The sequence below is a fragment of the Psammomys obesus genome, unplaced genomic scaffold, assembly GCF_907164565.1.
Source record: "Psammomys obesus unplaced genomic scaffold, mPsaObe1.curated_primary_1811, whole genome shotgun sequence".
Classification (NCBI taxonomy): domain Eukaryota; kingdom Metazoa; phylum Chordata; class Mammalia; order Rodentia; family Muridae; genus Psammomys; species Psammomys obesus.
This window is the reverse complement of record NW_026590663.1, coordinates 7,428,791-7,438,371: the sequence shown is the minus strand read 5'-3', so window position 1 is coordinate 7,438,371 and position 9,581 is coordinate 7,428,791.

Here is a 9,581-nt window from a genome sequence, read left to right as displayed (position 1 = left end):
AACCAATCATGTACAGCTATCCTGGGACCCCCCACCCACCCACTCCCCAGGGCCTCTAAAGCCTTTGTTTTCCCTGAAGTGGTTCCAGGAGGTCATTTCTGTCCTGCTCACAGCCTTCCCAGCCCTATGCCTGGCCTTCTTCTCCTCCTGCCTTCGAGGGCTGGTTGCCTACAGCCCCCCAGGGACCAGGAGAGCCACAAAATACAAGAAAGAAAAGTATCCGAAGCAACGATGTAGCATTCAGTGACATAACAGAAAAGAAGGTTGCAATCCACCAAGTCCAGACCTGCATGTTCAGCTCCTACTTGTTGTCCTTTCTAAATGTGAAGATTTTTAAAAAAGCAATCTTTCTAGAGTTTAACAATGTATATTCCTTCATTTGTTTAGCACATAAATAGATTCAAACACATTGTTTTTTTCATCACTGCTCTTTATTCATTGTCACAGAGATCACTATACATCTGACTTTTGAAAGCTCATGTTGTCCAAAGATGGCCACAACAGTATCTCTCAAAACAGTATCTCTTTAAAACAGTGGCCTTTACATTTGCTCTCTTAAGAAGTGGGATCTGGGCTGGGCTGTGGTGGCACATGCCTTTAACCCTAGCCTTGGGATCTAGGCAGGTGGATCTCTATGAGTTCGAGACCAGCCTGTTTACAGAGTGAGTTCAAGGACAGTGAGAGCTATACAGAGAATCCTTGTCTTGAAAAACCAAAAAGCAGGGCTGGAAAAATGGCTCAGAGGTTAAGAGCACTGACTGCTTTTCCAGAGGACCTGAGTTCAATTCCCAGCAACCACACGGTGGCTCATGACCATCTATAATGAGATCTGGTGCCCTCTTCTGGTGTGCAGGTGTACATGTAGACAAAACATGTATACATAATAAATAAATAAATTTTAAAAAAAGCAAACATAAAAACAAAAAAGAAGCGAGATCTGTATGGGTTTTTTGTTTGTTGGTTTTTGGAGAGAGGGCTCTAGTCTATGGCTTTAAGCTGGCCTCAGACTCCTACCCTCTTGCTTCAGCCTCCTAGAAACTGCTGGATCTCCAGACTCCCACCACATCCCGCTAGCAGATGTGACTTCTAAGGCTAGATTATTCAAAATGCTGAATGCTTCCATAGTGGTCTTTTAGAATGCTTGCACTCAGAATCCACTCCCTTTCTTTCTTTAAACCAAAAATGAACAAATTACAATTAGCCAGATCCCAATGAAAAATTTCATTTCCATGTATTGTCTTTGTTAAAGATTTCACATCAGATCAAAACTTCCTAGGGCCAGGGAACCTGAGAAAAAGAGTTGGAATATAGCAGAAGCACAATAAAAGGCTGGGACTGGTCACAAGATGGAAATGATGAACTCTCCCCTAAGAAAGTACCCTGAAGTGTTTGGGCACCCAGAGAGGTGGCCATCACCTCCTGCACAAGGCTCCAGAAGGCAGGACCTTCCTCAGTTCCCCCCAGGGTCAGGCAGTGAGGAGGGCAATGCTGGCTCTCCAAGCTCTGCCTCTCCTCCAAGCCAATACAACCCAACAGCACTCTGAGAGGAGAGCAGATTGCTTCTTTCTGGCGACAGCATGATTGATGGTCACAGCGCTGTGCTGTTCTAGCCTCCAGATCAGAATTCACCTAGGTGAGACGTAGTAAATGGGAGTGAGTCCCTTGTGGCCATAAAACAACAGCTTGGAAAAGTAACAAAAGGCCCTTTCCTCTGTGGTGTTTTGCTTTGTCAAGAACCGTTTCAGTGTAGTGCATAATCCATATGTTCATAATTTTCAGTAGCTAAACAGCCTCCTGGTGCTAGGGAGATGCTCTGTGAGCCAGTGCTCGCTGCGCAAGTGTGAGGACCCCGGTTTGTCTCCAGCAGCCACGAGAAACCTGGGCATGGTCTCCAGCACCCGTGTAGAAGCTGGGCGGGGCAGCTCACACCTGTAGCCTCCACCCTGAGATCAGAGATGCAGATCCGGACTCTCCCTGGCCAGCCCCTAACCTAAACAGTGAGCTCCAGATTTGAGGAGAGATCCCATCTAAAGCAACAAGGTAGAGGCACGGTTCAGAAAGAGATCCCAGCATCTACCTCAGCTACCTCTGGCCTCCGCAGACACCTGCTTAGGCAAGCACCACCCCCAGTCCTACACACACCTTCTATCGCCTCCTATTGATACCTCAGTCAATTCTACAAACTACCTCCAATTTTTCAGTATTTACAGTGGGGTGGAGACAGTACTATCATAGCAACTTGTGAAGTTGCTATGGCAATCCATAACAGAAGCATTTCCGTTCTAAGGTTTAGGGAAATCTCCGTGTATTCTGCTTGTCTCCCAAGCCAAGCCCTTAGCCCTTCTCTCAGTTAATAGGCTGATAAGGCCTTGTCTTGGGGAGTCACTTAGAGGCTGCCCCACCCCACACAGAAGCTAACGTCATTGCTTATAAGATTTCCTAGATATGTGCCCATTCTCTATTCATCTTTGCTTCTGCCATCAGATGAGGCTGTTTCTCTTTTTTTCATCACTGGAAAAAAAAAAGTATGAGGCTGGGAAAGGCCAAGAAAAGCGGCTGCAAGCTTCTGTGGCCATTCCACTTCTTTGGAAACTTGTGTTTCTATAGAAGTTTACAACTTTGAGTACCTTTTCCTTTTTATTCAACTTTATTGCCATCATCTCTGTTAAGAAATATCATTCCTATAAATTAACAATTAGGCGAACTCCCATATAACTTTCTTCTTAGGTTAAGACAGAGCTGACAGCATTTTCAAAAGCTTCAAATGACCTAGGAATAAAATTAAGAATAGTGTTTGTGCTGAAGAGATGGCTCAGCCATTAAGAGCACTGGCTGTTCTTCCAGAGGATCTGGGTTCCATGTCCGACAATCACATAGCCATTCACACTGTCCAGAATTAGAGCTCCAGAAGCCTGACACCCTCTTCTGGCTTCCACAGGTACCATCTGTACGTGGTGTACAAGCATGCATGCATTCAAAACACACAAGCACTTAAAATGACTTGAATTCCCAGCAGGGACCATGGTGGTTGGGTACCCAGGCAGGACTGTATCATTTTGGCCCATGGCTCTTGTTTGATCCTCATGCATGCAATCTAAAAGACAGCAAATACCCTGAGGAATGGGACATGAGGTGGACTCTGGCCAGCTTCCGGGCTCCTCCTTACCATGGGCCTTAGAACTGTCAGGAAAAGACAAGATGAACTTAAGATGAAATCTAAAATGACCATTGGGGACTTAATGATTAGTTAAGACTAGGGTAGATCACAGAGAAGGACTTTTTAATGAGGATGAAAACAGAGATGGTGTGTTGGTGGAAGCCACAAGAAAGATGCCTTGCTCACTCACAGCTCCGTCCAGGAAGCTTTGCAAAGCATCACTTTGGGGGCTACACAGGGCATTATAGAACAGAAGACACTCTGTTCTTGGTTTGTGGCTTGGAAGGGCACGGCTGTCCCTCTGAAGGCCTCAGTGTTAATGAGAACCTATAGAAAAGGTGTTAATCAAAATGATAGAATAATTTCTGCTATAGGTTAAATTGTTCTTTCCCTGAAAGCATAGGTAGTTTTCAACCCGAGTACTTCATAATGTGATTGTATCTGGAGACGAGTTATCGTAGATACGGTTAGTTAAATGAAGATGCGCGTGTGCAGGCAGAAGGCCGTGTAAGGAGTCAACAAGCCACCAGAGTCTGGAAGGCAGGCCTGGGCCAGATCCTCTGCTAGGGTCTGCAGATGAAATACTTCCTTCCACGCATCTTGAGCTCAGACTACTGGCCCCTGGAACTGTGACAAAATAAAGTCAGATTATTTAAGCTACTTGTTTTTGTTGTTGTTGTTGTTGTTTTCTTAATCCTTTGTTATGGCAGCTTTGGCAAACTAATTCACTTCTTATAATTAAAAAAGAAAATATGGTCTAGGGTCACTTTGATAACTGGTAAGCAGATGTCCCAAATAGAGGCTGCAAAAAAGTGGCAGACATGAGCCCAAACCTCAGTATTTTGAGGCGATGTGCTCCCTTCCACCCAGGTAACACTGGTGCCTCCCTATGCTTGATGAGGCAAAGCACACAGGAGTCAAGCAGATAAAGGTCCCCTCGCCTTTCCTTCACCTCCTCCACGCCTTTCCTTCATCTCATCCGTGCCTTCCTCCTCCTATTTCATCTGTGCCCCTTTTGTTTCCTAATCTGTTAAAACTTTAAAAAATATTTCAAATTTATACTCATGAGTGCTTGCATGTATCCATGCCATGGCACATACGTGGGGGTCAGAGGACAAATTTGTAAAATCTTATCTCTTTCTTTTTCTTTCTTTCTTTCTTTCTTTCTTTCTTTCTTTCTTTCTTTCTTTCTTTCTTTCTTTCTTCCTATCTATATGTCTTTACATGGTTCCCAGTGATCACTCAGGTCATTAGGCTTGCTCAGCAAATGCTTTGTCTGCTGAAACCAGCTCACCAGCCCACCCTTCTTTTATTTTAAATTGTAATAATGAAGCCTCAACATGACTGCTTTATAAGAGCTGAACAAAGCTGATGCCCCCTGCATTTCGACTTAAAGATCTCCCAAAAGCTAAGAATGGATTAGGAGAGCACATAGAAACTAGAAGGGTTTATTTGGGAAGCTTAATTTCTCAGTTTTGTCCGAGTCTCCTTTACCCTTTTAACCAGTTGCAAGTTCAGGGAAACTTCCCTCTTGCAGGGGAGAGCTGCCTCCGCCGCCGTTGCCTTCTGGAAACACTGGCATTTCTGTGAGCTGAGTACTGAGTTTCTCTTCTCCCTTGTACTGGAGATATGTGAACTGTGATCCACAGGCCTTCCCAGACCAACAGTTAAAGCTTTGATTTCATTCGATATCTTCCTAGAGTGTCATCTTCATTATTGCCCAGGGCTCGAATGCTGGCATCTCCCATTGTCTCCAAAGCTCACCAAAAGTTGCAAAAGAGCTTTTGTTGTTTACTGAGACTAGGGGGAGGAAGAGAGAGGAAGCAGAGGTGTGTAAGGAATTCGTTCTGAAAACTACCACTGTAGACCGGGTATGCACCTTAGTGGGAGAAGAGCAGTGTCTAGCATGAGCAAGAACCTGGATTTGATTCCCAGCAAATATTGTATAATTCCATTTGTGCTTTGGACCTAAAGTTGGCAAGTTTGCTGTGACAGAAACTGGAACAGACACTACCAACAGTTGAAAGTGGAGACAATTGTTGCTTACAGGGCACAAATATCTGTTTGGGGTAATGCAAAAAATGTAGCGCCAAAAAGTTGTGATGTTCCTACAGCTTGTGGCTGCCCTTAAAGCCGCTCCATTGTACCCTTAAAAATAGCTAGAAATGGACAATTCCTTGTGATTGCCATAATTAAAAAGGAAAGAAAATTCCAGAGGGAAAAATCTACATTCCTTACTACTCATCAGCATAATGACTCTCCTGTCTGGGTTAAGATTAGGGAAGATTACCTTCTTGGGGCAATTATACTGGGTAATTATCTTCTCGGTGCTTGTTTTGAGATACATACCTGTTTTCTCAAGAGATAAATCTACCCTCAGGCTCGGCTTCCCCTAACAAGGCTTATAGCTCAAAGGATGCTAAACTGCTGGAGTCCACAGTGTCTTTTCAATCCGGTCCCAGGAGAAAGTCAGACGGCGTCTTTGGGGAAAAACAGAAGTCTCAGAGCTCTGTTTGCTGTCGTGTCTCTCATTCGACTCCCTTGTCACCTCCATTTGGGTGCCATCTGCCTTCCTTGACCTCACTCTTGCCGGGGGAGGGGTGGAGGGGGGAGGGGGGCACGTGCACCAAGGAAGGGAACGAGGCTGCTGATGTCACCCTCCCGCTATCACTGCAAAATTCAGGAAGGCTGCAGAGGGCACCCGGGAGCTGACGGAAAGCAGCAGCTTGTACCCGCCGCTGCCGGGTGCCTGAGCCAGGAGCCTGAGGACAAGCAGCTTTGTCTCCAAATACTGTTCAGCCAAGGTGTTCCTGACTACACGGTCAACTGTGAGAAATCACACAAACAAACAAAATCTAAGAGAAAGAATGTGAAGGGCGGAGAGAAAGCAGACCGTTAAGTGGAGAGAGAGTGGTGGTGAAAGGTCTAGGTGCTGGAGGGGGAAGGAAAAACAGCCAGAAGTAAAAAGCAACCCCCCTCAGCGCTTCTCTGAAGTCTTAGGTGTCCTGCAGGGGAAAAGAAGAGAAACGCAGAGAGACATAAAGTTTAGCCAGAGCTTAGAATGTTGACTTCCAGCCAGGAGAGTTGAGAGCAAAGAAATGATGTAGAATGAAGAACACCTGAGGACTGCTGAAGAGGAGGTGCGCTGAGGATTAGGGTTCAGGGAAGCCATCTGGGCTGGTAATGGCACCCATGGCAATGGGTCATTCAGATCTGATTGCTGTGTTTAATGGTGCCAAGCCAAAGGTAGTAATAAGACTTTATTTATAATTATCTAGCTTTGCATAGTTCGCTCTCTAGGGAGGGCAGAGCCTCAGCCAGGCTGAGCAGGTGTTGTTTTGGGGATCTTTGTGGACACAGTGAGGATGAAGAGCCCTGGGTTTCTCGGGCAGGAGGGGTGGGTTGGGGGTTCGGTCTCATGTCCACGGTACCTGGCTGAGCAGCGGAAGCCTAGCCAAGCTAGAGCACTTCAGACAGCAGATTGCAAACTTATTTTCAGAGATGACCAAAGAGAACTGAGAGAATCTGCTATCACTGTAACCTAGGCCAAAAGTCCACACTCTGCAGAGAGAACATCCACAAGAACTGCTGCCTCACCAGTAAACTGTGCTCCTTTTCAGAGCACAGATGCGAGCCCACGGAGGCGTTTCGCCGGGCAGCCCTTGCCACGAAAGCTGTGGGATCTGACTTTAGATCCTCGAGACCACAGAGACCTGCACCACAGAATGTCCCTGAATCATAGCACTTCTACAGAGAAGCGGGAGGCAAAGGAAGGACAACGGCTGGAAGCTCACAGCCACGCACACAGCCATAAACAAAGCTGCTTCAAACAAGCTGCAAGGCTGGTCATCTGACCTCCACATTCATGTGTGTCTGTGCTGATTCCCAAATACTTAACACACACACACACACACACACACACACACACACACACCACATACACACGGGGGGTGTCTTAAAAATGCAACTTTTTGTAATTTCAAAAGCAGAAAGTCACCCAGCTATTTGCTAAGCAAGGTAACTCTAGGTCGACAAAGAGATTTCGTAAGATAGGCTAGTAAATCCAGAGGTCACAGGAGTCAACTCCAGAAGCAGAGAGCCAGAAACTGACAGGACTACAGAGTTAGGGCAGGGAGGTTGGCCTGAGAATCTCTAGGGCCAGATTGTAAGTGCTGAACTCAGGCAATACACAGCAATATTAAACTATTGACATGTGTTGATTCTAATGGCAAACACATTGAGTATTCTTACATGTGTTAACTGATGTCAGATCACAGTCCCAACCAGGCACACAGATTGCCATTTTCTTCTCTTTTTATGTTGTTTTTTGAGAAAGGGTCTCATTATGTGGCTTGGAACTCACTTCATAGACCAGGCTGGCCTTGAACTCACAGAGATCTGGGTGCCCCTGCCTCCTGCGTGCTGGGGTTAAAAGCAGGTCCCACCATGTTCAGTTATTTATTTATCTCTCAGTTTATTTTACAGATTTTGGAAACATGTAGAAAGTTGTTCAATAAAACATGAGAAAAAAAATATAAAGGTAGAAGCAAGTATTTTGTTCTTTTATATGCACTTCTCAGCGAGGCTCGGCGCGGCGCAGCGCAGTAATTATTTGCCGAAGTAAGCACCAGCAGATCCGTGGCCGTGCAGGTGGCACAGATCTGGGCTAAAGACGTAGATTTTCTGAGTCAGGCAGAAACCATACTGTCCCAGGCACTGTTGCAGGAGACAGCCTCTGTGTGTGCCAACTCGAGTGATGTCTGCTTATCGAGGCCTGCTCAGCCTTGCCCCCGAATATCTGCGGGGACACCTCCTAACTCCTGTAAATGAGTTACCCTAATGCTGAGAGAAAAATACCGTAGGAGGAAAAAAGCGCAGACGTATGTAAGAACAAACATCCTCAAGTCCTCAGCAAAATGTGAACTAATTGAAGCCAGCAGTGCAGAGAGAGCCGTACACCAGGACCAAGCAGGATGTGACCCAACCAGGCCGTGCGGGTTACATATTGAAAAGTCCGTGTGTGACCCACCACATCAGCAAGCTAGTGAAGAAGAAATCATCATTATATCAATTGATACAGGAAAAGCACTTAACAGAATCCGATACCCACTCGTGACAAAGGACAACAACGGCAAAAAAACACTAAGCTCCGGAAACTAAATAAATAGTGGATTTCCTCAATGACTAAAACAAACAAACAAGCTAACTCCCAAATCCCTACAGGCTCATGAGTTGTAACGAATGTACCGTTCTGGGGGGAGACGTTGGTAATGGAGAAGAATGTGTACATGTGAATGAAAAGAACCTTTGGGTCCTTATCCCAACTCTGTTGAGAACCTGAAGTTGCTTCCAAACATAAAATCAATCTCTCTCTTTCTCTCTTTCTCACACACACACACACATGCACACACTAATAATAAAGTAAAAACGTGAAACAGAAAAGCTCTGAGCAGACGGTGGTGAAAAGGCCCCTTCAGGGTAGCCTAACACCACCACACCCTGGAGAGGCAGTGGCTACCTGGGAACACACGACAGAGCAAGGGGAAGTGTTCAGAAGACTGTGAAACCAGCAACGCTCCAGCCTGCATAGCTCACTGGGAAACACCGAACACCTTCCCAAGCCTGAGAGCTGGACACTGAGGTTCTCTCTCACTATTCCTACCCTCATCATGTTACAAGTCCCAGTTAGTGAAATAAGAAGAGCCTACAGAGACATAGGTTAGGAAAAAAGGAAGAAAACTAGCTTAGTTCTCGAAAGACATGATTTCCATGTGTACACTTCCACAATACTGGACGGTCACGGTCACTTCCTAGATTAGGTGGTGTTGGTACAAGAGTAAGCAAGTTTAGCAAGGCCTCAGGATTCAAGGCTAACACGCTCCGCCTTGAATGAGTGAAGCGCTTTCCTTTAAGTCAATTATAAATTATTAGAATTTGAAATTAAAAAAAATAATCCTACCAACCGAAATGAGGAACAGAAAAACTTAAAAAAATATATAGACATAAGTCTAAAAACCACATGTCTGGATCTATGAGAGAAAGGCTAGCCACTGATTAATCGATCAAAGAAAACCTGAGTAAGTGAACAGGTAATCAATATTAATGGATTGGAAACCCCAGTTGTGTTAAAATGTCCATTTCCCCAACTTGCTCTATAATTCAATAAAATACTGATTGAAAACTGTCGCAAACTATCTCATGCAGATTGACATATTGAGTAAAAAGTTTATAGCTAAGTGTGGCAAGATGGCTTAGCAGGGAAAAGCATCGAGCCTGATCACTCAAATGCGATCCCATGACATACTCCAGTCAGCCGCCTTCTTATCGCTAAGCGTGTGCCAGGCATGGGCACCCCATCATATGCCGCACACACACACACATGCACACACACACACACACACACATGCATGCACACACACACACA